This window comes from Lissotriton helveticus, chromosome 7 (assembly GCF_964261635.1).
Source record: "Lissotriton helveticus chromosome 7, aLisHel1.1, whole genome shotgun sequence".
Classification (NCBI taxonomy): Eukaryota; Metazoa; Chordata; class Amphibia; order Caudata; family Salamandridae; genus Lissotriton; species Lissotriton helveticus.
Genome location: NC_136068.1, coordinates 1,511,059,547 through 1,511,083,637, shown reverse-complemented (window position 1 = coordinate 1,511,083,637; position 24,091 = coordinate 1,511,059,547). Strand labels below are relative to the sequence as shown.

Sequence of the window (24,091 nt, the reverse complement as noted above, 5' to 3'; positions counted from 1 at the left end):
AGAAAGTGTAGATTGCCGTCATTCACAGTGAAGTTAGCCAGTGGCTGAAGTAGGCTGAACTGCCCCAACACTGTAAACTGTGTTTTACAGTTTTGGGGCAATTCAACCTACTTCAGCCACTGTGTGGGGGTGGAAGCAAAATGTGTGGGGGTAGAAGCAAAAAGTGAATGACTTAATAACAGACCAATAGAAAAAGAGGGCTGGCAAAAGGCCTCTTTAGGTAGGTACCTCAGACACTTAATTTGAGTAAATCAAAAGATCTTGACTAACGCCAGACCATAATATTATCTGGAGCTTTCCCACTGTCTAAAAGATCTAAATGCCACACTTGATTTCACCTGATTCACATTCGGTTGCCTTAAAATAGCACATATTTGGATTTTGGATGACTCATGCATGGAGTCCTGAAGATTGAACTTTTGGACCTCAGAGCACTACAAATCTTGCTGGAATAACTGGTGGACCTCATGAGACCCTATCGGCACTTTTGCACCCCAGAATGTCACTTTTTTGAGGTTCCAGTGGTGCAATGTGCCACCTCATATTTATAAGGCCACTTAAAGCCACTTTATGTGGCTTTTAATCTATATATATAAAAACAAATGTATGTCTGTCTGTCTGTTTGTCTGTTTGTCCTTTATGCATTACTACACCATTCATCCGATCGCCATGAAACTTTGGGAAGTTGTTGAGTACACTTCCGCAACGGTTTCTGACGGTTTCTGACGTTTTTTTTAAATATCGGCCCCCCCAGGGCCCTCATAATCTTTCGAATACTGATGTACGCACCAGACGGAAAAACATCAAATCGTGTATCCACAAGCACTCGAATAAATAAATAGAATTAAAACACCATTCATCCGATCGCCATGAAACTTTGGGAAGTTGTTGAGTACACTCCCACGAAGGTTTCTGCCATAAAAATGGTTTAAATATCGGCCCCCCCAAGGGCCCTCATAATCTTTCGAATACTGATGTACGCACAAGACAGAAAAACAAAAAATTGTGTATCCACAAGCACTCGAATAAATAAATAGAAATAAAACACCATTCATCCGATCGCCAGGAAACTTTGGGAAATTGTTGAGTACACTCCCGCAAAGGTTTCTGGCATAAATGTGTTTTAAATATTGGCCCCCAAGGGCCCTCATAATCTTTCGAATACTGATGTACGCACCCAACGGAAAAACAAAAAAGCGTGTATCCACAAGCACTCGAATAAATAAATAGAATTAAAACGACACTTTGAAATGTTTTCCATATTAAAATGAATATGTTTCAATAAAAATGACACAATGTAAATTGAATGTTATCATGACGAATTTCCTTGAATTTCTAGTCTAAATATATAAAAACAAAAGTATGTCTGTCTGTCTGTCTGTTTGTCCTTTATGCATTACTGCACCATTCATCCGATCGCCATGAAACTTTGGGAAGTTATTTAGTACACTCAAGCGAAGGTTTCTGGCATAACTTTTTTTAAAATATCGGCCCCCAGGGCACTCATAACCTTTCGAATACTGATGTACGCACCCGACGGAAAAACAAAAAAGCGTGTATCCACAAGCACTCGAATAAATAAATAGAATTAAAACAATTCATCAGATCGCCAGGAAACTTTGGGAAGTTGTTGAGGTCACTCCTGCGAAGGTTTCTGGCATAAATTTGTTTTAAATATCGGCCCCCCAGGGCCCTCATAATCTTTTGAATATTGATGTACGCACCAGACGGAAAACCAAAAATCGTGTATCCACAAGCACTCGAATAAATAAATAGAATTAAAACAACACTTTGAAATGTTTTCCATATTAAAATAAAAAGGTTTCAATAAAAATGACACAATGTAAATTGAATGTTATCATAACGAGTTTCCTTGAATTTCGTTTCTTCGGAGATCGCAGCAACGCCCGACGGGTAAGCTAGTGGCCTTATAAATATGTGCCCCTTTCACACAGTAAACTGCGTGAAAGGGGTGTTCCATGGGTGTTGCTGTGGGTGTTTTCACGCAACACCCCTGGAACCTGACACATTCCCAGGTTTACACGGCATCGTAAACCTGGGAATGCATTAGAACCTAACACCACCCCAGGGGTGGTGTTAGGAAGGAGCAACAAAAAGAAATGAAAACATTTTTCCTCGTGCTTTCATTTTTCTATGTGAGCTGCATTCTGCACCACACATAGAATAAGGAAAGTGACTGAATGGATTGGTTTTGAGCAGGAAGGCTCTCTTCCTGCGCAAAATCAATCATGGCAGCAATGCAGGCACCCTTGCACCATGGTGCAAAGGTACCTGCGTTGGCGCACTACAGCCCATTGTGCGCTGGTGCTGGGGAAAAGGCCAGGATTGCGCCATATCACGTAGAGACATCGCATACCTGCCTTTTCCTTTTGCCGTAGGGCAGTGCAGCAGGGAGGCCTGCGGTGCTGCTCTACGACAAAAGCCCATAAATAAGGCCCTGAGTTTTGAATGGTCACATTCAAATACTTTGTCTAATTAGAAACGTTACCTTGACATTCCTGCCACGGACTACTCTAGGCTACTACAGTCCTCCTTATTTCAGGTAAGGGGCAACTGTATCAGTGATCCCACACTCAAACAAGCATTTGCAATACATATAGGTCTCGCAATTGTGAGCTAGAGCTATTGACATTGTAAAAGACTTATCTTCATTATTTTTGTTTTCATACACTTGCAGTAGCTATTACAAAAGAGATCCTGAAGAACGCCACAACACTAATATAGGTCAATACGGCTGAAACATGTGAATCACTAACATAATATCGACAACAACAACATCCACGTGCAAAAATATCGGCACAAAATTATCAGCAACACTATTATCGACTAAACATACTTATTTAGGAAATAACACAAATATCAAATCCATATTATCGCCAACATTATCATGCACACAAATATTGTTAAATAAAATGTCTTTTAAACTTATGTCTCCTCTACAGATACCTTCTAAAAAGGAACAAAAACTACTTCTACTGCAGCAACAAAAAAGTTACTAAAAAAGTAAGTATATTATTATTTTATATTGAGCAAGTCCCTAAAATCCCAACCCAAAACCCCACGTATCCACAATGTCCCCATCACCTACAACACAAGAGAAGAAAAATATTAAAATTATATTTCTTCTTACCACCAGAAACATCTTCAACAAAACAAAAAGAAAACTGTGAAAAATATTCAACACCATCTTTACTCACATCAACAACAACATTGTAAGTACATGCAAAGAAATGTAGATGTATTTACTTAAAAACTATACTGTATTATTTCAATTAATTGTTATAAATATTTTCCTTATAACTAAAAAGACCACAATAACTAAAGGCGCACAATGTATTACATCGCAAAAAGGGAAAATGTTATTGTATTATATGCGTTATGTATACACACAAGAAAAACAAACTGGTTTAATAGTATTTTGGAAATGCTGCAAATATTATTCAAACAAAGGCTATGGAAGATCTATTACATAGAAAAATACAGTTGAATATGTAAAAGAACATAAGCACCCCCAAATGTAACTGAGATTGAAGTAAGAGATGCTCTTGAAACAAAAAAAGAAGCTAGCACTAGTACAGATAGTCCTACTACAGAAACACTAAAAGAGCAGTTACTAAGAGTACACAACATGCATCTGGCCAATTACCCTCTATTGATTCTTTAAAAAGAACAATAGCTAGACAAAAGAAAGCCACTACAATTACTACACCTGCCTCTAAAACCGTTCAAGAGGTAGAGATTCCCCCTGAACTAAGTGTAACACACAGTAATGAACCATTTATACTGTTTGACAATAAATGCAAAGAGAAAATAATTATTATGCTCGCTACTGCAAACAATTTACTTAAATTACAACAATGTACCACCTGGATGATGGCTGGGACCTTCAAAATATGTCCCAAATCATTTCATCAGTAGTACACAATCCATGTTTTTTTAAAAAAAATACTAATATTCCATTTATCTAGACCCTATTTCCCAATAAACAACAAGCTACCTACCTAGAAATTCTTAACAAAATAAAAGATAAAACCAATAATTATTTTTCCCAGAAAATAATTATTGATGTTGAGGAAGCCATGATTAATACTATATCAATCAATCAATCAATCAAACAATTTATATAGCTCGCAACTCACCCGGAAGGGTCTCAAGGCGCTGGGAGGGAGGGGTCCGTTACTGCTCGAAAAGCCAGGTCTTGAGTTGCTTCCTGAAGGAGAGATGGTCGTGGGTCAGCCGTAGGTGGATGGGGAGGGAGTTCCATGTCTTGGCGGCCAGGTAGGAGAAGTATCTTCCTCCGGTGGTGGCTCTGCGAATGCGTGGTACTGTGGCGAGGGCGAGGCTGGTCGATCGCAGCTGGGGGGTGGGCGTGTAGAAAGTGAGGCGGTTGTTGAGGTACTTGGGGCCCAGGTCGTGGAGAGCCTTGTGTGCGTGGGTGAGGAGTCTGAACGTGATCCTCTTGCTGACGGGGAGCCAGTGCAGGTCTCTCAGGTGGATGGAGATGTGGTTGCGGCGGGGGATGCCCAGGATGAGTCGTGCGGAGGCGTTCTGTATGCGCTTGAGTCTTTTCTGTAGTTTGGCAGTGGTTCCCGCGTAGAGGGTGTTCCCGTAGTCCAGTCGGCTGGTGACCAGTGCCTGGGTGACCGTCTTCCTGGTTTCGGTGGGGATCCATCGGAAGATCTTGCGGAGCATGCGCAAGGTGTTGAAGCAGGATGATGAGACGGTGTTGACTTGTCTGGTCATCGTGAGGGAGGAGTCCAGGATGAAGCCCAGGTTTCATGCGTGGTCCGTTGGTTTGGGGGTGGTGCCCAGGGCTGGGGGCCACCAGGAGTCGTCCCAGGTGGAGGGGGATGATCCCAGGATGAGGACTTCCGTCTTATCTGAGTTCAGTTTCAGGCGGCTGTTCTTCATCCACTCGGCGACGTCTTTCATTCCTTCGTGTAGGGTGGCTCTGGCGGTGGCGGGTCATTGGTGAGGGAGAGGATCAGCTGGGTGTCGTCGGCATAGGAGATGATGTTAAGGTTGTGTTGGCGTGCGATGGCTGCGAGGGGGCTCATGTAGACGTTGAAGAGGGTGGGGCTGAGTGAGGATCCTTGTGGTACGCCGCAGATGACTTCGGTGGCCTTGGATCTGAACGGGGGAGGCGGACTCTCTGGGTTCTTCCGGCGAGGAATGAGATGATCCACTCCAGTGCCTTCTCTTGAATTCCGATGTTGCTGAGGCGCTGTATTAGGGTGCGGTGGCAGATAGTGTCGAATGCTGCAGAGAGGTCCAGGAGGATGAGGGCAGCTGTTTCCCCATTGTCGATCAGGGATCTGATGTCATCGGTGGCTGCGATGAGGGCGGTCTCAGTGCTGTGGTTGGCTCGGAAACCGGACTATGAGGGGTCGAGGGATCCGTTCGTCTCGAGGAAGGCAGCGAGCTGTTTGTTGACGGTCTACTCGATGACTTTGGCAGGAAAAGGGAGGAGCGAGATGGGGCGGAAGTTCTTGAGGTCGGTGGGGTCCGCTGTTGGTTTCAACAGGAGGGCGCTGAGCTCGGCATGCTTCCAGCTCTCCGGGAAGGTGGCGGTGTTGAAGGAGATGTTGATGATGTCCCGGAGTTGGGGTGCGATGATGGAGTCGGCCTTGTTGAAGACGTGGTGGGGACAGGGGTCGGTTGGGGATCCGGAGAGGATGGTGTTCATCGTGCAGGTGGTGCCTTCGGTGCTGACCGGGGTCCAGGCACAGAGGGTGGTGGTGGGGGGCGTTGGTTCGGTTGGTGCGCCGAAGCTGTTGTGTATGTCGACGATCTTGCGGTGGAAGAAGGAGGCGAGTGAGTCGTAGAGGTCTTGCGAGGGAGTGATGTCGTTGTTTCCGGCGCTGGGGTTGGAGAGCTCTTGACGATGCTGAAGAGTTCCTTGCTGTTTTGGGTGTTGTTGTCCAGTCGTTCTTTGAATGTTGTCCTTTTGGTGGTGCGGATCAGCTGGTGGTGTGCGCATCTGGCGTTCCTGACGGCAGTCATGTTTTCTGTGGTCTGGTCGTGGCGCCAGGCTTTTTCAAGGGTGCGGCAGTTTTTCTTGGATGTTTTGAGTTTGTCGGTGAACCACGAGGCTTTCTTGCTGCCGGGTCTGCTGGGAGGGTTCTTCAGTGGTGCGAGGTCGTCGGCGCAGTTGGTGAGCCACTGAGTGAAGATGCGGGCTGCTTGGTTGGGGTCCGTTGTGCTGGCGGGAGTGTTCTGGCTGAGGGAGGTGGTGAGCTGGTCGGCGGTGATCTTGCTCCAGCTCCTGAGGGGAGCTTGATGCGGGTGGTGATGGGTCGTGGTTCTCCTGAAGCTGAAGTGTACGCAGCTGTGATCAGTCCAATGAAGTTCGGTGGAGTGGCTGAAGGAGATGTGCTTGCTGGAGGAGAAGATGGGGTCGAGCGTGTGGCCGGCATAGTGGGTGGGGGTGTTCACCAGTTGCTTGAGTCCGAGGTTGGCGAGGTTCTCTAGTAGGGAGGTGGTGTTGCTGTCCTTGTCGTTCTCCAGGTGGAAGTTGAGGTCTCCTAGGAGGATGTAGTCGGAGGAGGCGAGGGCGAGCGGGCTGATGAAGTCTGCGATGGCTTCGCTGAATTGTGTGCGTGGTCCCGGGGGTCTGTAGATGAGGGTGCCTCTGTGGGTGGTCTTGGGGTCGGTGTGTATCTGGAAGTGGAGGTGCTCGGCGGCGGTGAAGGTGTCGTCGGAGTTGGTCGTGATGCGGATGGTGCTTCTGTGGATGATGGTGATGCCTCCTCCAGTCTGGTTGACGCGGTCCCTCCGGGTGATCTTGTATCCGTCCGGGATGGCTATGGCGATGTCGGGGGCTGAGGAGGCGTTCATCCAGGTTTCCGTGAGGAAGGCGACGTCTGGTGATGTTGTGTCGAGGAGGTTCCAGAGTTCGACGGCGTGTCTGTGGACGGAGCGGGTGTTGAGCAGGATGCACTTGAGATGGTTGTTGCTGGTGCCTGGCCGTGCGGGTGCGGTGCAGGTCCGGAGGCAGGTGAACTTGCAGGCTTGGCAGGTGAAGGGTCCGTGGTTGTGTTTCGGGGTGGCTCGGTAGCAGGCGGGATACCGGTCGGGTTTGAGTGCGTTGAGGGTGGTGGCGTCGTAGGTCCGTCGTGTGGGCTGGCATCGTTGGGGGCCAGGGGTCCTGGCACTGGGCGCGGTCCAGGCTCGGACGGGTGGCAGACGGCTTGCCTTTGGTGCGCCTTCGGCACACAATCAGCGTGCCCGCTGCGCGTACGCGCGTGCTCCATATGAGGCGAAGTGGGAGGGAGAGGCAGCTGGGAGGCGGGAGCGGGCGGCCAATGGGGTAACAGAAGAAAAAGGGGGCGGGGCCGCGAGGGAGCAGCGGCGGGAAGCGGGGAGCGGGGAGGGGGCACACCAGGCGTAACGGTATTCACGAAGGCACAAAAAAGACAATTACAGAATCAATTACAATACTAAAATGCTACCCACATACATCAATCCAGGGTTGCTATTCCCATTTTAACCAATGTTTATGGACACACCTGCAAAAGTCAACTCTAAGGAGACCATTAGCATGGCGGTTGGAAAACCACACCGACCGCCATGGTATCGGAAAACAACCGCCCACCGGTACCACAGCAAAACCGGCGGTACTATTAGGATCAACTGCCAAAAAAAACAACCGTGACGGAACGAGGCAAAGAAAAAACACCCGTAGCGGGCAGAAAAGGCCAAATAACATCCAAGCCGCCGCCAGGACAGTGGAGACACCGCACGGAAAATTAGGACATCCCTGATGTGACTGCGGTACATTCCGCTCTTTCCGACCACCACGGTTGCAAACAGTGATGAATGGGAGAGCCGGCAGAAGAGCTGTAACATAGCCACCACTATGGACACTCCGTGACAAATATGGTGGTCCTCTTATGTGGATTGCCTAGTAGTGGTACTGTAGATCTCAGAGAACACATTTGTCCTAGGCTACTACTAGTATGGACTCCGAGTCCTTACTACTACTAGTAGCACTAATGTGCTGTGCAGATTGCATGCCCAAGACAAGTAAGGTATATCCGCAGGTTTGTGAATTGTGAGATGAGAAGGTTTATGAGGCATATTCATAAAGCTATTTTGAGGTTGCAAACACTGTGACTCGCTAAAAACAGTGTTTGCAATCGCAAAATAGGCTTGTCCTATGTAAAACATAGATTGGTAGTGCAAAAAAGGAATTCGCAATCTTTGCGATTACCAATTTTGCGAGGCCCAAACATTTTGAATATTATTTGCGAAATTGCCATCAGCGACACGCTAATTGCAATAATCGCAAATAGCGTAATCGCAAATTGCGAATTCGCAAAGAAATGTATAAAATAATTGCAAAAACGCAAATTCTTGTAAATCACAATTTTGCACATGGATTTAACACCAACTCAAGGCAGGTGGTAACCAGGTCCAACCTATTTAAACAAGACCACAATGCAACAGGGACTTCCACAATGACAGCACTGTATGTGATCGCCAGAAGGATGCAAATTTGAGCTGCGGCACAGACAAGGAGGTGACAGGAACGGATCTTCAGAGTGTGCATCGCTCTGTTCCAGCATACTGACGAGGAGATCCATGAGAAGTATAGGCTGGACTCCGCTACAATTATGGATGTGATAGATGAGCTAAAACCAGGGGGAGTTTCCAGGGGGTGATAGCAGCAGCAGGAGCGGTCTCCAAGAGTTACCTGTCGTGTTTCTTCCATGCTTTCCTGGATGCAATGGTACAGAGGCTACATCATTACATCCAATTCCTCAGCACACAACAGGCATTATAGCAAACAAAACAGGACTTCTACCATATTGCCCAATTTCTCCACGTCATTGGCTGCATAGATGGAACTCAGGTAGCCCTCTCACCCCAATCAAACAATGAGTATGTATTCAGGAACCGCAAATCTTATCATTCACTCAACATACAGGTTATCTGAAATGCCAAATATATCATCACCTATTCTGTTGCAAAATACCCTGGCAGTACACCCAACTACTTAATATTTCAACACAGTAGGATATACAGACTTCTCACTGGTGGCGAGTTTGGTGAGGGCTACCTGCTTGGTAAATTTAGGTCTAGCAATCAAACATACAGTTAAAGTCTGAAGTGGGAGGACAGTGATTGACCTCATGTCTTTCTTACTGTAGGAGACAGTGCATATGCTGTGCGAGATTTCATCCTAACACTGTTCCTCAATCCAGCCATTGCAAGGGTGCGAACATATAATCACGCACACAAATCTAAGTGCTGTGTAATTGAGCGGACATTTGGGATACTAAAGAGCCGGTTCCGCTGCCTGCATAAAGGTGGAGGAGCACTACAATACAGATTAACAAAAAGATTCTATCAAAAATAGGGGTGCAAGTGTTAAATTTATGGATTTTTTTAGAAAGGTTTTTTAATGAGAAGGGGTGGAATAAGGCTCTTCCTCAGATTGGTGAGATGAAGGCTGTTAGACCCGTCTGCTTCTGAGAGTCCCCTCACCACTATGATTTCTTTTGTTCCCCTGTACCTCCCAAAATTTGTCGCTTTTTATTTGTCTACCAGGACTTTTTATGTGTTGTTTCATGGGGTTAGATGTTCCTTGACGCCCAGTTGCTCTCAAGGTTTGTGGCACCTATTTACAAGGCGCCTGGCCCAAACCTGTGGCATTACAAGCTGGGGTTGTCAACCTGTGTAAATGAACTTAAAATGGTGGACACCCTTTCTTTCTCATGTAAAGTGACTCCCATTGGAGCCTTCATGAACCCTGGCCTCTTGAGGTTTTGGCGCCCTTTGTTTGGCGCGCATTTCTGACAGGAATTCCTTTATTTTCCTCAGGTACACAAAATGGCTGCTCTAGAACCCCAGTACGGTGGCTGTGAGTGTCCTAAAAACCCCTCAAGAGTGCCTTGTCATTGTCACAGCCAGAGAAGGTTCTAGAACCTTCTGGCTCGTGCCAGTACACCAGGGCACTGGCTATATAAGGCTCAGTCCCTGGCGGCCATTTTAGATGATGAAGTTCAGATTAGAGAAGAGATTCCAGACTTGACACCAGATTTGTGGAATTTTAGTTCGTGTACTGAACATCATCTACGCCATCTTGCAGACTCACGTATGAACATACACGACAGCCATTTTAGGTACCATGGTCTCCCTGTTCACGATCGCCCGTCAGCACACTTCCCTGAACCTTGCAAGCCTTCCCCGCGCACCCTGGCTGCCCCCGCACTCACATGCACAAGTCATGAACCCTCCCCTCCCATGACTCTGTCTCAGGGAATCACACCCCGCGCCTGACCAACACCTCCTTTCCGTCCATGAATACCCCTCCTTTGATGACCCCTTCCTCTGAGCCCGACTGCCTGTACGAACCGCTGGTCATCCCTTAGCCCGAGGATACAGTTTATTGCCCACTACTGTATGCACTCGCCTTTCCTGAAAGGAGCCACTATTGATCATGACCTCCCCACCCCCTGAGATTCGATCAGGCGCACACATTCCAAAGGAATCGGCAGAACACTCAGCTGCGTGATAGCCCCCTCCCAATCATATGAGGGGAAAGGGCCTCTACTGTTGTCATGTGTTGGAATGGGCCGGAACTGGGGGGTGCCGGGGATGTCGTTCTCATACTTCACAATGTCTTTGTTGTAATAAAGAGCGTTCACATGTCTTAAACCAGGGTATAAAGGACCAGGTCTCAGAGAGGCTGAGAGAGCACCTCGAGACGATACCTTGTTGTCCGATCTGATGTGTTCTACTCCGTCGGAATAAAACTTGTTTCCTGTCTTCCTGTCTCCAGCGCCTGCCTCTTTATTGAATAACTTCGTATGGTATTAGAGGCGTCTAACGCCGGGCAAATTTAACTTAGGAAACATCAACAGAATAGCCTGACCATTTTGAATTGATCTTTATCAATTGGTGTCCCAAACGCGGGACCCATCAGCGACACGTGGATCCAGTGGGAGAGGTCCCGACGACAGAGTGAACGACTGCAACGATCGGGAGAGCTCCTGTCCGATAGACCCTCGTCTGACAGCCGATCATCTGAACTTCACTGATTCCGAGCAGACCTCTCCCGAGTGATCTACGGTCCTGACTGGGAACCACCAGGAGTGCCGCGATAGCAACAGAGAATAGAGGACGATCGGGCGCTGGAAGCGGAAGACGAGAAACGGTCCGTGCGGTCCGGGTAAGGTCGTGACACACGACAAATTGCGAAATTGATTGTTTGATTGTTTGAAAATACTAGTATTACTCGTTTTATTGTCTCTGAGAGATTCTCTATTTGCAAAAAAGCACAGAGTAGCCATACTCTGTTTAGTCTTTGCAGATAGTGAAGGATAGGTAACGCGGACTTTTGTCCCCCATTGTAATCTGCCGTGCCTATTTTTCTCCCCATTGATTGATTGTTTGAATCGAGCATTGAATTGTTCGAAGTTGGTTCTCTTAAGGATCTTCTCTGCCTACAAACGGGGAAGAATAGGAATATTCTCTCTCCCTTTGCAGATAGTGAAGGGTAGGTAACGCAGGCTTTTGCCCCCCATTGTAATCCGTCATGCCTATCTTCTCCCCATTGGTTAATAGTTGGGTCAACCCGGACCGCTTATTAGAGATGAACCATCCAGCTCCACTGGAAGGCACCCCTAATAAGGACATGTTTACTAAGCAAGGACTAGTCGCTATAGCTTATAGTAAGTTATGGCATAAATATACAAAAAAGGATCCTGAAAGTCAGTGGCCACTGATAGGTTCTTTTGATGAAAATAAAATAAAAACACTAGAAGCAGCTGTAAAAATAAATAAGGCAACGCCCACTATGCTCGATAGTATTGGCATGTGGCGCAAAGAAGCAGAAGAGCGAAGGAAAAGAGAGGAAGCAAAAATAGTGAAAGAGTTACGAAAAGCCGCCCATCTGGCCGCAAAAGAACTAGATGAAGAAATAAGAAGAAAAAAAGAAGTTAAACAAACGCAAGAATCAGGACTGGCAGGCCAATGCCCTGTCAGGACCCCCTCTACGCTCTACCCGGAGATGCCCTCCAAACAGCGGGCAAATGACGAGTTACTGCTCGGTCCTCCAATTATCTACATGCCTCCTCCATATGCTCCCTGCCAACCTCTACCACAACACTCACCAGTTCAAAATGCAGGCGAGGGTGACCCTAGCGCTGGTGCCCCGGCTCTTACGGCCTTCTCACCAGCCGCATTGGTAACAACAGCAGATGAACATGAGACTAGCAGGCAGCTAACAGCCAGGCCAAATAGGTTGAGCAAAGATGAGCGGGATGGAATCGACCAGATAGCAAAGACCCTGGTAGAACGGAAGGAGAGCGAAGAATATACGATGAATATGCACAATTCACATGCCGGTAGTCACAGACGGCATTTCATTTTACGGTTCAGCTACCACACCCTGAACGCCTATGAGGATAGGTACCAGAATAAGGGTCCTGCTAAACTGACGGCTCTATATCGAAGGGTCGATGTTGGAGATGGGACTGAGAGCGATGTGACGGACCTCTTCATGCAAACGCTTGAGGTTTTCCGCCACCTCACGGAACAGAAACCAGAGGTCAAGATCAAAGTCCCTGAGACGATTGAACCTCCATTAGAAGCAGCCAACACTATGATGCCTATCAGAGAAGCCGCCCCCTACTGGGTTCCCCCCAGAGGTCAGGGAACAAACGATGATATCAACCACGCAGATGCAAAAGGGAGGGTTGTGTACAACTGGGTTTACCAACCATGGGATCGGCAAGATATTTAAACTTTTAGGCAAACCCTGCCCGATTTAAGAAAGAACCCTACAGCATTTTATACCGAACTAGGCACAGCCTTGGGCTCAACCATAATGACTCTATCGGACATTGATTTGTTTTTCGGGTTGTGTCTGCCGGCCGATGTGTGGAAGCAAATCCGGAAAGCCGACCACACAGATCTGTTCGGACACACCTGGAAACAACTCACTGAACTAGATAGGCAGCGAGAGCCCTGAAAGAAACCTGTAAAAGACATACTGGAACTCCCCGACAAAATAGTGCAGAAGCTAAAGACGTTGATCCCAGAAAAGAAGGTAGACTGGTCGGTAGTCACGGCTTGCCGCCAGAAACCTCAGGAGGACGTATCAGAATACTTTTCCCGATTTGAGACGGTTTTCTCCGACTACAGTGGCCAAGATATGACCACCGCAACCGGACAACACCTATTCGTGCAAAACTACGTAAAGGGGCTATCGCAAGAGGTCTCCCAAAAGTTACAGACGAGCGAGAGTAGTTGGGGAGCCTCCAAACCTGCAGCTATCCTTCAGATGGCTCAGTATTACGAACACCAAAAGAACGAGAACGAGTGGGCGACTGAGAGAAAGAAAAAGGACTTAAAGGAACGAGTAATGATTGCTCAATTGCAGGGAGTGACTACAGGAAGGGAACGGTATAGGGGAAACTACCAGTTGAATGCCCCATGGAATTCGCCCCCTAGAGACCGCAACCCCACACCTGGCGCTCCACGAACCGACCTCGATGAGAACCAGTGTGCATTTTGCAAAGAATTTGGACATTGGAAGTCTCAATGCCTGGCCCTTCGGGAACTGATTAAAAATAAAGAGACAAAGGACATGACAAATGGCCCCAAAACTGGAGGGCAGGGACGAGGGCAGACCCACGACACCACCAATGACCGACCTGGCAGACCAAACACATTTGACCGACCCTCGACAGAATCAGTGCCAACAGTCCGACTGCAACAATGCTCACGACTCTGCATAGGACTGCCAGGGGCAAGGGAGGGATCCAGTCGAGCTCTGTGTTGACCAGCAAGGTCCTTACGTCACTGCTAAGGTCCTGGGTACAAAGTCTCCATTTTTGGTAGACACTGGAGCGACACGTAGTGTATTATCAAAACGACTGATTCCAAGGGCACCCTTGTCTGGCTCACACATTACATCGATAGGTTTCGATGGAACGCCCTCCACTAATCCCCTGTCTGTACCTATCTCCTTTGACCTAGGAAACAATCCCACTGACACAACATTTCTGCTCTCCTCCAACTCCCCTGACGCCATTATGGGTATTGATTTACTGAAACATTTCCGAGCTACTATTAGGTGTTCCCCGGATGGAGTCCGAGTCAACCCGAGCATGTCCAGACCCTACCCCGCACGACATATGTACACCATAACAGAGCTGACCTATCCTTGCTCGATACCCTACCCCTGTACCTATGGGCCAGAAACGACTCGGATGTAGGACGAATGATGATCGATCCTGTACACATAACTGTTCGACCAGATGCAATACTACCGAAACTCCCACAGTACCGGATATCGCCCGAAGGCGAGAAGGCATTGGTAGCAATTATTCAGTCCTTGGTAGATGCAGGAGTGGTAGAGGAAGTGGTTAGTAATGTCTGCAATAGCCCTATCCTACCCATTGTCAAGAAACAAGGTGAGGGAGATGAGAAAGCATACCGCTTCATCATCGACCTGCGAGAAGTCAACAAAGTGGTGGTGCCACAGTACCCCGTAGTCTCAGACATCGCCACCATTCTGACTCTCATCCCATCCACTGCCACCACCTTCACCGTTATTGATCTTAAAAATGCATTTTTCTCTATCCCCATCCATCCAGACAGCCGTTATCTCTTCGGCTTCACTTTAAAAAACCGTTCATACCGATTTTGTAGAGCTCCCCAGGGCTACACTGAAAGTCCCAGCATTTACAGCCAGGCCCTCAAAAGACAGCTGGACGCCGTCCAGCTACCAGATGGAGTGGTGTTGATCCAATATGTCGATGATATTCTTTTGGCGGCCGACACCACTCCACTTGCAATCACAGCCACTATCCAACTCTTGCACTTTCTTGCGGAGAATGGCCACAAAGTCTCCAAAAAGAAACTGCAGTTCTGCCAGCCCCAAGTGACATACCTAGGCCATCTCCTGTCCAAAGAAGGGAGGAAACTTATGCCCGACCGAATCCAAACCATCCTAGACACCCCCACTCCAAAAACACAGAAGCAAGTCCGTTCATTAGTGGGCCTTACCTCTTTCTTCCGACAATGGTTACCAAATTTCAGTCTCATTATAAAACCCCTACTTTCCCTGTTGGCCAAAGATGTTCCGTTCCCACTCCCTTGGACTCCCGAATGCCAAGCATCCTTTAAGGAGTTGCGGGATGCCCTTTGCTCGGCACCCGTTCTAGGAACACCAGATTACTCCAAGCCCTTCTCCCTCTTCACTCACGAAAGGGAGGGATGCGCATTGTATGTTCTAACTCAGCCCATCGGCGCCAAACAACGCCCTTGTGCCTACTTCTCTGCCACTCTTGACCCAGTCGCCAGAGCTTTACCTGCCTGCCTTCGAGCGGTAGCCGCTGCTGCTGTCTCTATCCACCAGAGTGAGGGAATTGTACTTTCGAACTCTCTCACGGTATTAGTACCCCATGCAGTTGACACCCTTTTAAACCAGACTAAGACTCAACACCTGACTAGTGCACGACTAACAGGGTACGAATTGACTCTACTTGCACCCCACATCACTCTGAAGAGATGCACGACATTGAATCCTGCTACACTGTTACCCTTGCCCGAAAATGACCCCGATGTGCCCCCTATACACGACTGTGTGACCCTCACGGACGAACAGACTCGGAGTAGAATTGACCTCCGAGACATTGCTTTTACAGATCCTGATGGAGAACTATGGGTAGATGGCTCTTGTATCAAACTCCCAGACGGCACCACTTCAGCGGCCTATGCGGTGACTACAGCCCGAACAGTAGTTGAAACAGCTCGCATCACACAACGATCCGCACAGGCGGCCGAACTAATTGCCCTCACACGAGCATGTATCATAGCAGCAGGAACCACGGCGAACATTTACACGGACAGCCAGTATGCCTTCGGGGTGGTTCATCATTTTGGGCTCCTGTGGAGGGAAAGGGGATTCCTGACGTCCCACGGTACGCCCATCCTTCACGGAGATCTAGTCTCCGCCATGATTGAAGCAGTTCTTCTCCCCAAACAATTAGCAGTGATCAAATGCCAGGCACACAAGAAGGTGACAGATTTAGTTGGACAGGGAAACGCACTAGCCGACATCACTGCCCGAACCACAGCTGAGAATAGGACAACGACACGCATGTATGTGACCAGGTCACAAGCAGAAAAATGGACTGACGCTAGGGAAACAATTAGGGACATCCAGTCGGCTAGCACACCTCTCGAACTGACTGAATGGGCACGGGTGGGTCTAAGGGACGATGAAGGCTGCTGGCGGACAAAAGACACGAACAAATGGTTGCTGCCCGACTCATACTTGATCCCCATACTGACAATGGCACACTCCCCTGCACACATAGGTTCTGCCCCCATGATTGAACTCATTTCCAAAGTCTGGCACAACAACAAGATCCCCGACTCAGCAAAACGTCTGGTCCAGCAGTGCCTTATCTGCCTACAACACAACCCCGGGAAAGGAACTGTGGTACCCCGGGGAGGGTTTGGGATCCCCGACCACCCCTTTGAGGTCCTCCAGATGGATTACATCCAACTGGAGAGGTGCCAAGGCTTGAAGTATGTATTAGTCATTGTATGTGCCTTCAGCAAATGGGTGGAAGCCTATCCGACCCGTGATAACACTGCCATGACTACTGCCAAAGTACTACTGAAAGAGTTTTTCCCTCGCTACGGCCTTTGTCGAATTTTATGGAGCGAGAATGGCCCCCACTTCATAGCTGAAGTTATCCAACTAATCCTGAAGGGGTTGGGGGTAAAACAGAGGTTCCATGCAGTCTTCCACCCCCAATCCGCTGGCCTGGTTGAACGACACAATGCTACACTGAAACTGTCAAAAATAGTGGCCACCACAGGACTTAAGTGGCCAGATTCCCTTCCACTGGCATTACTATCGATGCGCTCCACTCCCACTAAGCACCACTTGACCCCCTACGAAGTTGTGTTTGGGCGACCAATGAACCTCTGGACTGCCCCCAAACCGACCTCCATTCACGACGTCCCCGACGTCCTACTGTCAGATTATTTATACAAATTAACTAAAACGTTGTCTGTCATTCATCAACAGGTGCAGCAGGCCATCCCCGATGCTTCCAGGGGTCCCGGTCACGATATCCAACCGGGAGAGTACGTCCTAGTCCGGAACTTTCAACGGGCAAAGAGTCTGGAACCCCGGTGGACGGGCCCCTGGCAAGTACTGATCACCACTCGGACGGCTCTTCGAGTAGAGGGGAAGAAGCACTGGCTGCATGCACACCACTGCAAAAAGGTCTCCTCGACCCTGGCCACGACAGACAACGTCAGCACCCAAGAAGAGCTCCTGAACAAAGACCGACCATCACTGAACTGCTATCCTGATACCGAGGCACTTGAACTTGCAAAACACTCTGATCCCACTGTGCCATCCCGAGAAGGGTATTTCCTGCGTCGAAAGGAGGGAGCTTCGGCTAAGTAGGCCACTGACTAAGTTAAAATCTCAGAACGGTGGCCCAAAACCAACCAAGGGTTACCCGGAGATAAGCTAAACAAAGTCTGTGGTTCTGCCCACTACCGAGCACCTTGAAGATGAAGATGATGGAAGCGCCAGATAAGAAGATGATGGAAGCGCCAGACAAGAAGACGTCGGAAGCAACAGGAAATACCCACTACAGGAACCCAAAGACTGATAATTTGCACAAATCAAAGACAATCGCTTTCTTCATTGTCTTCCTCTTTTGCCTCCTCCTCATGACTTCCTTCTGGATCTTGGAGGAAAGCACACCCGCTCACCAGATGTTGCCGACCACTGTACAGCCAACCACCATGAAAGAGCACCACCTGATCACCCTTTCACCTCAGCTCCGAGAAAGGCGTAAGGAGTTCTGGAACAATTCCTTCGTGCAACTGTTGCACCAGCACAACCTTGCTGCAAATGCCACGAACTACTGGATCTGTGGGTTGCTCCCGCATGCTACCGGACACTCCATCCCCTTCATCCCTTCTCCTTTCTCAGTTCACGGCTCCTGCCTCGCCTGGTTGATCCTCTTGCAGGAAAGCCACAAGGACAACGCCGCTTCTGGTCAAACAGTATCGCACTTCTACTATGGGTTCTGGCTGAATAAAACAGGAAAGACGTCTGCCCCCTTTTGTCCTGCAATTTCAGGTTCAACCTTCCTTACGAACATCCCTGCCAAAGAAAGGGTCGAAATGCAAGTGCTCCACAATCCAGCCAGACCCACCTTCTCCCACCTGGGGAAACAAACGGCTGCCACCCTGACCGTGGCCCTGTCTGTCATCAATGTCACAGGACTCGCATGCCTCGAAGGACAGGGAACGCAGCTGGTGGGTCAAAGTTCTTGTCGCATCACCAAAACATTGGTCTCAGCTGACCCCCCCTCCTTTGTTGCTTCCCCGAATATGTACTTTGTTTGTGGCACCAAAGCTTACACTTGGCTCCCAAAAGGCTGGAGGGGTACGTGCTACATTGCCTTCATTCTTCCTCCCACGTATGTGGCTCCAGCCTACCATCACCGGCAAAAGCGCACCGGAGACATTGGACAAGCCGACTCCACCGGAGCACAGTTCCTGGATGCGGCGAAGGGACTTGTTCCTCTGTGGGGCCCAATGGCAAATAGCCGCGCTATCCGACACCTGACACAGGCAGTAGAAACAACCATTAACATCACCGCTGGCATCCTTGCTAACAACACGGCTGAGCTTCAGGCAGTCCGCCTGGTGGCTCTTCAAAACCGCCTTGTTCTAGATGTGGTTCTGGCCGACCGGGGAGGTGCATGCCACATCATCGGCTCCAGCTGTTGCACCTATGTGCCAGATAACTCACCTTCAGTCTACAAAGCAATCGAACAACTCCACAGACTGTCCTCAGAGGTTCACCAGGAGCAGGAAGGATGGTCGCTTGGAGGATGGTTCTGGGACACTTTGAAGAACTGGGGATGGAGATTGTTCACGTTTATATTGATACCAATCATGATACTGTGTGGGTGTTGCTTAGGTATTCAATGTTTACCACCTTTATGTGCACTCATTTCCAACTGTATGTGCCCTAAGACTTTGGACTTTAAAACTGAGCACATGAGTCCCCTATACGAGATAGAGGTGCGTGGTCTCATGGGGATCGATCCGAACTGACAAGCTGGCGAGACATGTTAAAGGGAGGACTGTGGAATTTTAGTTTGTGTACTGAACATCATCTATGCCATCTTGCAGACTCACGTATGAACATACACGACAGCCATTTTAGGTACCATGGTCTCCCTGTTCACGATCGCCCGTCAGCACACTTCCCTGAACCTTGCAAGCCTTCCACGCGTACCCTGGCTGCCCCCGCACTCACATGCACAAGTCATGAACCCTCCCCTCCCATGACTCTGTCTCAGGGAATCACACCCCGCGCCTGACCAACACCTCCTTTCCGTCCATGAATACCCCTCCTTTGATGACCCCTTCCTCTGAGCCCGACTGCCTGTACGAACCGCTGGTCATCCCTTAGCCCGAGGATACAGTTTATTGCCCACTACTGTATGCACTCGCCTTTCCTGAAAGGAGCCACTATTGATCATGACCTCCCCACCCCCTGAGATTCGATCAGGCGCACACATTCCAAAGGAATCGGCAGAACACTCATCTGCGTGATAGCCCCCTCCCAATCATATGAGGGGAAAGGGCCTCTACTGTTGTCATGTGTTGGAATGGGCCGGAACTGGGGGGTGCCGGGGATGTCGTTCTCATACTTCACAATGTCTTTGTTGTAATAAAGAGCGTTCACATGTCTTAAACCAGGGTATAAAAGACCAGGTCTCAGAGAGGCTGAGAGAGCACCTCGAGACGATACCTTGTTGTCCGATCTGATGTGTTCTACTTCGTCGGAATAAAACTTGTTTCCTGTCTTCCTGTCTCCAGCGCCTGCCTCTTTATTGAATAACTTTGTATGGTATTAAAGGCGTCTAACGCCGGGCAAATTTAACTTAGGAAACATCAACAGAATAGCCTGACCATTTTGAATTGATCTTTATCAGATTGACACCTGCCCTGTTGACCCCTGAGGTGGCTGGTAGCGCAGGCAGTAGAGCAGCAAAGGGTTGCTGGTGTTGTGTCCGACTGGCATTCCAGTCAGCTACGTGAGAAGTGATCTAGCGCCTACAGCGCCTGCCCAGCGAGTACATCATTGTCCCCAAAGACTGTGGCCAGATTCGTGTGCCTCTCCGCCCCCCCGGTGGTGAACTGTGATCGACTTATCGAGTCGCGAGGCGAGAGCAAGTTCGCCACGACCGCGATCGTCAGCTGTGCCCCCTTCGCGTCAGGTGCCTCTAGAGGGGAGCTCGGACGTCTCCGAGCCCCACCAGCGTAGAGAGCTTCCTGCGCAGATAGAAGGTGAGGTGGTGCGCCGGGGCGGGGAAAGGCCGGCCTTCGTTGGGCGGGACTAGCGTCTCTGCCACTCCCCAGTGACCCGGGAGCTGTAGCTGTGGGTGGGAACCCCCCTGTATGCCGAAGTCGGAAGGAGGTCCGTGGAGCCTCTGAGAGCCCCGTCGCTAATGAGAGGAGTGCTGTGCCCGACTGAATCGTATCTTGACTGCAGCCCATGTGAGGTGGGCCCGTTTCCTCATAGTGAATGCAGCGTTGTGAAGGAACTGTGAACCGGCATTTATTTGACTGTGCGCGAAGGTTGTGTGACCTCTCCGGCAGCCCGTTCGTCAGTCTAATGACTTTGAACTGGTGCTGCCTGTGCTCAAGTGGTGCTAAAGCCCGTAGGCGCGCATAGACTTCACCGGCAAAGCAGAGATCCTATCCCGGTGATCGCCGAGTGCAAATGATGTATTTACTGTGTTTCCTTGCCTTCTAGATATACGCGCATACGCCTTGAGTGATTATTAAAGAGTCCCAAACCTTATTTTGTGCTCAGAGAAGCCGTATACCTGGTCATTGAAAACAGCATAAACTGTAAGAGTTATCTTTCCCATTTGAAACGTATTGCAGATGTAATGATTCAAAAGTATTTAATTGGTGGCAGCGATACCAGAAGAAACATGTGGTTGTTTATGTAAATGAACCAATATTTATTCTGATATTTATTCTGATATTTATTCTGATATTTATTCTGATACTCATTCCTGAAGTTATTCTATTTATTAATACTATTTATTACCAGAACTGTATGACCAAAAGAAATGCATATATGCTTTCCCAGACAACCCTATTTACAACAAAGAACTTTTATATAAAGGAATCATATTTTTCTACAGCAGTGGTGTGGTGTCCTTCTTTTTGGTGTGGATGTACAAGGAGTTATTATTTGGTCAGAGCCGGCTTAACACTACAGCCTTCACTTGCCTTGTCACTTGAGCCAAGCTACCCCCTTTGTGCTGGGCTTGCCCATCGCAGGTCCAACATAAAATTGGTGCTCAGCGGGTGGGATTGCGAGCCGTGCTTGTTTTGAACCCCATAATAATTCAGTGTGCACCACAGGTACACACCCGGAGTTTTCTCCTAGCGGCCCTCCAATTCAACGTTTTGCTTTTTCCAAATTCTTTCCTGGAGGTGGGTGGAAGTGACCCTCAAAGTTCTTATCCTGGTCACCTACTTCGGGGTGGTGGTCCACACTTTTCACTGACAAGATGGAATTCGAAATGTCAGAGCTGGGGACCTATACTGTGGCACAGCTCAAGGATTTCTGTCAGGAGAGGGGAGTGTTTGTCAGGCGAGGGGCCAAAAGAGAGGAGCTCCGTACTAGTCTGCGAGCATGGGTGGAAACACACACGGAGGGAACGGTGGAGGAGGAGGAATCGCACAGAGGTACTGTCATTGATAGGACTGCGGAATGTCCCCCGGGGGTGGGTGAGATGTCAATCAGCCCCAAGGCAACCTCACGGGAGGGCAGCAGTGTGTCATCGAGAGGGTTGTCAGAAACCGAGTTAGCTGACAGGAGAGAGGAAAGACTGTTAAGGTGGGAAATAGCAAAAATGGAGTTGGAAGAAAGGAGAGAGGGGAGGAGGTTGGAAAACGAGTTCAAGCTACGAGAACTCGAATTCCAGGCCCCTAACATCACTCCGAAGGGTGTCGAGTCAAAGGAATTTGCCAGGGAGCCCAGGCCCCATTTACCCAAGGACGTAGTCGCCAGTTATACCGCTGGAGATGACATAGCCAAGTGGCTGGCAGCCTATGAGGTCTCCTTAAGAGCCCATGGGATCCATGAGAAGCATTGGGGTGGTGGATTATACCGGTACATGCCTCCGACAGGTAGGGATGCCCTATTGTCCCTAAACCGGGAGGAACAGGTTAATTACCCCGCCATGAAGGTGGCGCTCATCAGGAAGTTTGGGTTGACCCCCGAGAAATACCGGCAAAGGTTTAGGGGCAGCCACAGGCTGAGCTCACAGAATTGGGTTGACTTCCTGGATTTTGCCAAGAAAGCCCTGGATGGGTGGGTCCAAGGTAATGAGGTGGAGGACTATCGAGGGTTGTACGACCTGATACTCAAGGAACATCTACTCGAGAAATGTCTTCCCGAGCTGAGGCAACACCTGGTAGACAGCAAACTTACTTGCCCCCGTAAGCTTGCTGAGGAGGCGGACCTTTGGGCAAGTACCCGAGTGTCCACGAAGGGGACGGGAGGAGATTCTCAGAAGTCCGGACAGGGCGCTCCCCAGAAGAAAGAGGGGGGAGATAACAAGAAGCAGGAGATCTCCAATGGCCCCCAAAATACCTTTAAGGGGAAAAGTTTCTTCTCCACTTCTAAGGCTAACCCGCAGAAGAACCCTAATCCTGGCCAGAGTCAGCAGCCAAGGGTTATCCATTGCTATGAGTGCGGTGGTATTGGACATTATAAGGGAGACGTGAAATGCCCAAAGAGACCACCCCCTCCCACTGGAGGAAAGGCCCCGGGAGTCGCTAGTGTAACGCTCGGGGAGGAGATGCCCTTAGTTAAGGGGGGGAGTGGGCGGGTGTCACCTTAGTGTCCCTGGGTGATCGGGAGGTGGTTCCAAAGATCCAGGTGCCCTCAAATACTACCAAGTATGGGCAATGGGTCACCATCAATGGCCATAGAGGGGAAGCTCTGAGAGATACAGGAGCCAGTATGACTATGGTAAGGAGTCATCTGGTGTCCTCAGAGCAGGTGATTCCAGGCGTACTTCATCCAGCCGCGATGGCTGACGGCAGAATGGGCCACTATCCTGTGGCCGAGGTTCCCTTTGAGTGGGGAGAGTTGCAGGTTCACTTCGAGTTGCTGTAAGCCCCGCCGTGCCAGTCGATTGTCTGCTGGGCAATGATATGGTGTAGGATGAACAGGAGGGAACCCATAGACCAAGTTGGGATGGGTGTAGACTGTAATGCTTGGAAGGAGGTGGAATACCGGACTCATACTGAGATGCTGGGTACACCTGATTGGGCCTGTTTGAGTACCAGGTCTGCGGCTGCTCGGGAGGAGAAGTTGCGTGGGTTGGAGCCTGGAACAATGGCCCACCCAGCTGGCAATGAGGGAACATTTCGAGGACAGGAGGAGCCTGCCTCGAGGTCCATGCCCTGTGAGACGGATAGGCCACCTGTGGAGGTGGACCCGGAGTCCGCGGAGGAGGACATTGTTCCGTTGGAGGACTTGCCTATCCCCGCTGAGTGGCGAGTGGAAGGAGGACCATCCAGGGAGGAACTGAGCAAGGGACAAAGGGAATGTCCCACCCTCGAGGGTCTGAGGCAACAGGCTGAAGCCCAGGCAGCAGGTAACGAGTCTGGGAACTATTGTGTTTACTGGGAGGATGGTCTCCTCTACAGTGAACCCAGGGCGCCAGTGCACGGATTGTCACGGACCCTGGTAGTCCCACAGTGTTACCAAGCCTTCCTATTAGAGTTGGCTCATGAGATTCCCTTGGCAGGACACTTGGGTCAGGACAAGACCTTTGCCCGGCTTGTCCCCCACTTTTATTGGCCTCGAATGAGGGTGGCGTCCGACACATACTGTCGGTCGTGCGTGTCATGCCAAGCCAGTGGTAAAACAGGGACGAAGCTGAAGGCTCCCCTGGAACCACTCCCCGTCGTTGGCACCCCCTTTGATAGGGTGGGCATTGACATTGCTGGGCCCCTAGATCCA

The 24,091-nt window shown here is 49.3% G+C and overlaps 1 pseudogene across 1 annotated transcript in view; it reads right to left on the bottom strand.

Annotated features, from left to right (window-relative positions):
- Window positions 1-24,091, bottom strand: part of LOC144770434 (sulfotransferase 2A1-like) — a 443,056-nt pseudogene that overhangs the window by 198,037 nt on the left and 220,928 nt on the right. The gene's annotated exons all lie outside the window — the stretch shown is intronic.